This window comes from Coregonus clupeaformis, unplaced genomic scaffold (genome assembly GCF_020615455.1).
Source record: "Coregonus clupeaformis isolate EN_2021a unplaced genomic scaffold, ASM2061545v1 scaf0189, whole genome shotgun sequence".
Lineage (NCBI taxonomy): Eukaryota > Metazoa > Chordata > Actinopteri > Salmoniformes > Salmonidae > Coregonus > Coregonus clupeaformis.
In genome coordinates this window covers 534,395-541,910 of record NW_025533644.1, presented here as the reverse complement: position 1 = coordinate 541,910, position 7,516 = coordinate 534,395, and positions in this window count along the sequence as shown.

Genomic DNA, 7,516 nt, shown 5'->3' with positions numbered 1-7,516 from the left:
ACATGTCAGTGAGATTCAAACCTTTGGTATTCTGTTGTTTATCCATGGAATTAGTCCATTGTGCCACAAGGATAGAGCTAGCATGCCACGTTATTTTAACTCATACAAAGCTGTTAATTTTTGTCTATTAAAATCAGGTGTGGCCAATTAGTGGGCACGGCCAACACACCTGAACACACTTAGCAAGATAGAGGATATAGAGAGTTTTGTTGACGCTGAGAATGGAACGTAAATGTTTTTAAATAACATTCTTAGAACATTCTTGAACATTACTAAATGCAGCATTACCGCAAAAATGGAAGAGGCAAGTGGGAGGGGGAGAAAGTAAGGAACTTGCCTGTTGGCCCTGCATTAAAGACCAACATTGGCTAAAGAAAATTGTGATGAATAAAAAAGTATACCAGTTTCATTTAAGGACCAAAAGATGTACAGCTGTGCCATATTGCAAAATAGTTGGGAAGAGATTTTTGATGTACCGATTCCATGACACATGGTTTATGAACTGATATTCAAACAACGCTGGATTCAAAACTTAAGAGTTTTTCAATTTAAATTATACAAAATTCTTGCAACCAATAGAATGTTATATATATGGGGGATACAACTATCCCAGTTCTGCAGATTTTGCTGCGAAGAGACAGAATCATTAGATAATTTGTTTTGGTACTGTCCATATGTGCATTCGGAAAGTATTCAGACCCCTTGACTTTTCCGACATTTTGTTACGTTACAGCCTTATTCTAAAATTGATTTTTTTTAATGTCCTCATCAATCTACACACAATACCCCATAATGACAAAGCGAAAACAGGTTTTTATACATTTTTGCAAATGTATAAAAAAAAAAGAAGAAATTCCTTATTTACATAAGTATTCAGACCATTTGCTATGAGACTCCAACTTGAGCTCAGGTGCATCCTGTTTCCATTGAACATCCTTGAGATTTTTCTACAACTTGATTGGAGTCCACCAGTGGTAAATTCAATTGATTGGACATGATTTGGAAAGGCACACACCTGTCTATATAAGATCCCACAGTTGACAGTGCATGTCAGAGCAAAAACAAAGCCATGAGGTCGAAGGAATTGTCCGTAGAGCTCCGAGACAGGATTGTGTCGAGGCACAGATCTGGGGAAGGGTACCAAAAAATGTCTGCAGCATTGAAGGTCCCCAAGAACACAGTGGACTCCATCATTCTTAAATGGAAGAAGTTTGCAACCACCAAGACTCAAGAGCAATCGGGGGAGAAGGGCCTTGGTCAGGGAGGTGACCAAGAACCCAATGGTCACTCTGACAGAGCTCCAGAGTTCCTCTGTGGAGATGGGAGAACCTTCCAGAAGGACAACCATCTCTGCAGCACTCCACCAATGAGGCCTTTATGGTAGAGTGGCCAGACGGAAGCCACTCCTCACTAAAAGACACATGACAGCCAACTTGGAGTTTGCCAAAAGGCACCTAAAGGACTCTCAGACCATGAGAAACAAGATTATCAGGTCTGATGAAACCAAGATTGAACTATTTGGCCTGAATGCCAAGCGTCACGTCTGGAGGAAACCTGGCACCATCCCTATGGTGAAGCATGGTGGTGGCAGCATCATGCTGTAGGGAAGTTTTTCAGTTGCAGGGATATGGAGACTAGTCAGGATCGAGAGAAAGATTAACAGAGCAAAGTACAGAGAGATCCTTGATGAAAACCTGCTCCAGAGCAGTCGGGACCTCAGACTGGGGCGAAGGTTCAACTTCCAGCAGGACAATGACCCTAAGCACACAGCCAAGACAACACAGGAGTGGTTTCGGGACAAGAGCCCAGACTTGAACCTGATCGAACATCTCTGGAGAGACCTGAAAATAGCTGTGCAGCGACGCTCCCCATCCAAGCTGAAAGAGCTTGAGAGGATCTGCAGAGAAGAATGGGAGAAACTCCCCAAATACAGGTGTGCCAAGCTTGTAGTGTCATACCCAAGAAGACTCAAGACTGTAATCACTGCTAAAGGTGCTTCAACAAAGTACTGAGTAAAGGGTCTGAATACTTATGTAAATGTTATTTTTCAGTTTAAAAAACAACCTGTTTTTGCGTTGTCATTATGGGGTACTGTGTGTAGATTGATGAGGGAAAAAAAATAATTAATCAATTTTAGAATAAGGCTGTAACGTAACAAAATGTGGAAAAAGTCAAGTGGTCTGAATACTTTCCGAATGCACTGTAGCTTGTTTTTGGTCGCAGGTTCAGCTAACTCTGAAAATAGCACAATCCCGGTCTCCCCTAATGACATGTTATGGAACACACAACTACAGTACTTGTCCCTGTCCCCCCCATCAACAGTAACCCCCACCGCTCCAACTGAACCTCCCCAACATCCAGCTACCATTGAGCCCTACTCAAAGGCCCTTGTTTGCGCTTGTCCGCCAGGCTTGTTTTAGCCGGGGATGAGGGAGACAGACAGGGAAAGGAGAGGAGAGAGAGAAGAGCCGAACCGGAGAAGCCAGGGCCCCCCTACTAACTCACAAACAGCCAATCACCTGACTCGCCTGTCATCGAGCCGCTCCGAGCCTCTGTGGTGTCTCTCACTGTCTTCCTCTTAATTACCCATCATCCACCTCTCCGGCGAGGCCCTCACAAATTACAGCGCATTGTCCCCCGCCGATCGGCCTGTCATCGCGCGGCCCGGGTTTCAGAGACGCCGGCCATTGTCGGCTGCTGTGCCCCGGCCCGGGCCGAGAGGCGAGGGCCCCCCGTAACAAACCTTCCCCATTAGCTCTGGTGCCAGCTGACTTTGTGACCCAGACAGCTTTCTGCCGAGTCAGGCCAAATGACAGGAGCCGTGGCTGATATACCCACACACACAATGGAGGGAGAGATGAGATGGAGGAGAGAGATAGAGAGAGGGAGAGAGAGAGAGAGAGAGAGAGGGAGAGAGAGAGAGAGAGAGAGAGAGAGAGAGAGAGAGAGAGAGAGAGAGAGAGAGAGAGAGAGAGAGAGAGAGAGAGAGAGAGAGAGAGAGAGAGAGAGAGAGAGAGAGAGAGAGAGAGAGAGAGAGAGAGAGAGAGAGAGAGAGAGAGAGAGAGAGGGGAACAAAACAAAAGAGCACCCTTCCTTGCCATGAGCTAGTGGTCATATTAAGTTAATCCTCCTGGCCCACTCTTTTCTTTTCTTTCTTTCTTTTTTCTTTTCTTTTCTTTTCTTCCCCCTTTCCGTTTATTTGATTGTGTTCGTCTGCAGTGAGGATCTCTATGGAGAATTGGCCTCGTCCATCAGACTAAACGACTCCCCTGCCCGGGAGTTGAGTGAAGAATTGACCCCTTTTTATGATGTCAGATGAGCTGAGAGATGGAAGCAATAGGAGTACTGTTCTAGTCCGAGACTGCAGGAGAGATGGAGTAGATTCAGCATTCATATTTGTTCAGCCATTGAAATGCAGTGCATTGGATTGTATTTAATACAGTGTGAATGCACTCTGTGGAAGTAAAGTAGGGCCAGACGTTTTTTACCTGGTCAGATCACATTTAATTCATGAGAGTCAATGGTCCGGTAGATTATCATGAAAGCTATAACAAGGGAAAATCATGAGTTTATCCGTTTTCTCCAGACAAAAAAGGCTGTTTCAGTTTGACTGTATTCCCAGTTACCGTGCCTGCGTGACTTACTTCCTCACAAAAATATGCAGACGCAGATGTGCTCAAGAAACTGATCATCCGATGTCCCAAAAAATCCAGCAATCAAAGCTAGAATGTTTTCTTCTTCTTCTTCTTCAAATTATAGACCATGAAACTTTGTTTATCTTGCAGTCAAATTAAATCAGCTTCGTGCCCTGGTTTCATCGTGCCAACAGATTGCATCAGCCAAAACTAAAAACCTATTGAAAACAAACACATAGTAAATTTTAATTGTACAGCCTTGGGTATCAAACCTAAAAGTTTTTACTGTTCTCCTTTCTCTGCTATTACCTAAATGGCGGCAACTAAATACACTAATTAATAATAACTAGCATATGCTGGGTTAAGTGTGGAATTATTTTACTGTGTTATTAGGTGTAAATTAGAGATTAAAGGTACAGCAGAGGGCGTTCGGTTCAGAAGCTCACACAAACACCTTACCAGTCGACCAGGGTTTCCAAGGGCCAAATAAACTTTTGAGTAATTATTATGAACTTGGAATATATACTGTATATTGATGAAAAATCATTGTCTTTTTTGAATCCTCATAATGTCAACAAAGGTCCTTATAATACAATGGAATACCCCTAAGAATGTCAAAATGCATTTCCCTTCCAAAGGGCCAAAGATCTCTTGAGTTTTTTTTAGAGTGAATACACATTGATAGTCATTTGAATGCATGACATGTTTTGTTTTTTTAAGTCCTCATAATCCTTTAAATCTTTAAAATGTCAAATTACATTTCTGACCCTGTCATTTGTTTGATCTAGTATCTAGTCTACTACACCTCATTCACTTTAGAGATCCTATTCTGTCACAAAGTCATACAGGAAGTGCACATCCATAACCTATTGTGTGGACCCCCCACCCCTGCTCCCCCCAAACAAATACCTCTTCATTATAAGCAATTGCCCCCTTTCCCCGCAGTCTGTGGTACATGAAAGCGCTAGTAATTGTACGAGTTTGTTTGTGGGGGATCAAATGTGACGCGGGTTGTAAAAAACTGAAAATGGAAGGCTCTCATTGAAAAACAATGACTTCCTTCCTCTCCCTCTCGCTCTCGCTCTCTCTCTCTTGCTGAAAAACGCTGGAAAAAGTGCCATTTGGCATCGATTAAAAAATAGGCTAAATTAGGGAGGTGGGGAGGGTGGGGGGAAGAGGCGAGGAAGACCACAGGGTAACACACATGTATCTGTAGCCGCGACATTCTCTACCCCCTCTAATTTGGATGTCTAAGAATTTGCTGTATTTGTTCCCACATAACAGTAGGTCTCAATCAGACTGAAAATGAATGGCATAGTGCAGTGTGTGTGTGTGTGCCTGTGTGTGTGTGTCTGTGTGTGCATTTGTGTGTGCGTGTGTGTTGGTGTGTGTGTCTATGGGCACAATCCCCATTTGTAAGTCATTAAAATATTTTCTCTGTGACATTAATTAAAGTACTTGCATGCAGTCACAGTCCCGCTGGTTGCACAAGTTGAGGATAATGAAGAGGTTCAGTGTGCTAACTGTCTGGTGGTCCTCTCAGTTCAGTGTGCTAACTGTCTGGTGGTCCTCTCAGTTCAGTGTGTTAACTGTCTTGTGGTCCTCTCAGTTCAGTGTGTTAACTGTCTGGTGGTCCTCTCAGTTCAGTGTGTTAACTGTCTTGTGGTCCTCTCAGTTCAGTGTGTTAACTGTCTGGTGGTCCTCTCAGTTCAGTGTGTTAACTGTCTGGTGGTCCTCTCAGTTCAGTGTGTTAACTGTCTGGTGGTCCTCTCAGTTCAGTGTGTTAACTGTCTGGTAGTCCTCTGAGTTCAGTGTGTTAACTGTCTGGTGGTCCTCTCAGTTCAGTGTGTTAACTGTCTGGTGGTCCTCTCAGTTCAGTGTGTTAACTGTCTGGTGGTCCTCCCAGTTCAGTGTGTTAACTGTGTGGTGGTCCTCTCAGTTCAGTGTGTTAACTGTCTGGCGGTCCTCTCAGTTCAGTGTGCTAACTGTCTGGTGGTCCTCTCAGTTCAGTGTGTTAACTGTCTGGTGGTCCTCTCAGTTCAGTGTGTTAACTGTCTGGTGGTCCTCTCAGTTTAGTGTGTTAACTGTCTGGTGGACCTCTCAGTTCAGTGTGTTAACTGTCTGGTGGCCCTCTCAGTTCAGTGTGTTAACTGTCTGGTGGTCCTCTCAGTTTAGTGTGTTAACTGTCTGGTGGTCCTCTCAGTTCAGTGTGCTAACTGTCTGGTGTTCCTCTCAGTTCAGTGTGCTAACTGGCTGGTGGTCCTCTCAGTTCAGTGTGTTAACTGTCTGGTGGTCCTCTCAGTTCAGTGTGCTAACTGTCTGGTAGTCCTCTCAGTTCAGTGTGTTAACTGTCTGGTGGTCCTCTCAGTTCAGTGTGTTAACTGTCTGGTGGTCCTCTCAGTTCAGTGTGTTAACTGTCTGGTGGTCCTCTCAGTTCAGTGTGTTAACTGTCTGGTGGCCCCCTCTCAGTTCAGTGTGTTAACTGTCTGGTGGTCCTCTCAGTTTAGTGTGTTAACTGTCTGGTGGTCCTCTCAGTTCAGTGTGCTAACTGTCTGGTGTTCCTCTCAGTTCAGTGTGTTAACTGTCTGGTGGTCCTCCCAGTTCAGTGTGTTAACTGTGTGGTGGTCCTCTCAGTTCAGTGTGTTAACTGTCTGGCGGTCCTCTCAGTTCAGTGTGTTAACTGTCTGGTGGTCCTCTCAGTTCAGTGTGTTAACTGTCTGGTGGTCCTCTCAGTTCAGTGTGTTAACTGTCTGGTGGTCCTCTCAGTTCAGTGTGTTAACTGTCTGGTGGTCCTCTCAGTTTAGTGTGTTAACTGTCTGGTGGACCTCTCAGTTCAGTGTGTTAACTGTCTGGTGTTCCTCTCAGCAGATTATAAGTATGATACAATATGAATATGAATATAATATTAACACAATATTTAACAATATAGACATGATCGTCTCTCAATGAGATTATCCTTACAAAATAAGTTATAATAGTGGGCCCAATGTGGATATTCGATTTTCAAGGAATACATTTGACTGCGTGATGCATTTTATAGTTGTGATATGCTAGTATGTCTGTACACAGAGTAAACGAATCAAGACACTATAGAACAGTTACATCATCCCAACGGAAAAACTAACAAACAAACAACCAAAGAATTAGTCGTGCATTAGGTTATGATGAAAACTGATTAGTTAATTAAATAGTCCATTCCACTCATTATAGTTAACTTACACACAGAACAAAACTGTAGTGTATCCTCCTTGTCTTAATATTTAATATCTATACGGATCAAATCATTATCCTGGCCCTGAGGGAGCATACTGGCTGTAATAACTTTCATTCCGAGCACTGTAGCGTTTATAAAAATGTTTACTGTGAGAACACTGAGGTTCATGGTTCAAACCAGCTAAAGGCAGCATTCGTAACAGGCCTTTGAGTCAATTGTATGAATGTATAAATATATCCATTTCATTATGGAACACAGTCAAATATTTGTTTCAGCGGTTTTCTCCCCATATAATGTGAAATTACTGCAAGCTGTTGCACTTGGAAAATGTTTGCTCATAATACTATTCTTCTACACATAAATCACAGCTAAATGTTGAATTTAAATGACTACAGACAGACAATTTATTCTTGGCTTCCTTCCTCAACCCCGAAAAGCTTACGGCTAGTGGGGTCGCTTCGAAGTTTTATGGACGACTGTCATTATTTGTTGACAGTTGTTCATCATTTAGATGTTTTATTGTCCTCACTTAGTCTCTCTCTCTTTATTTCTCTCTTCTCTCTTTTTTCTCTCTCTCTCTCTCTCTCTCTCTCTCTCTCTCTCTCTCTCTCTCTCTTCTCTTGGGATGTGACCACCATCAAATTAGTTTAGGGGTGAAAACTTGTCA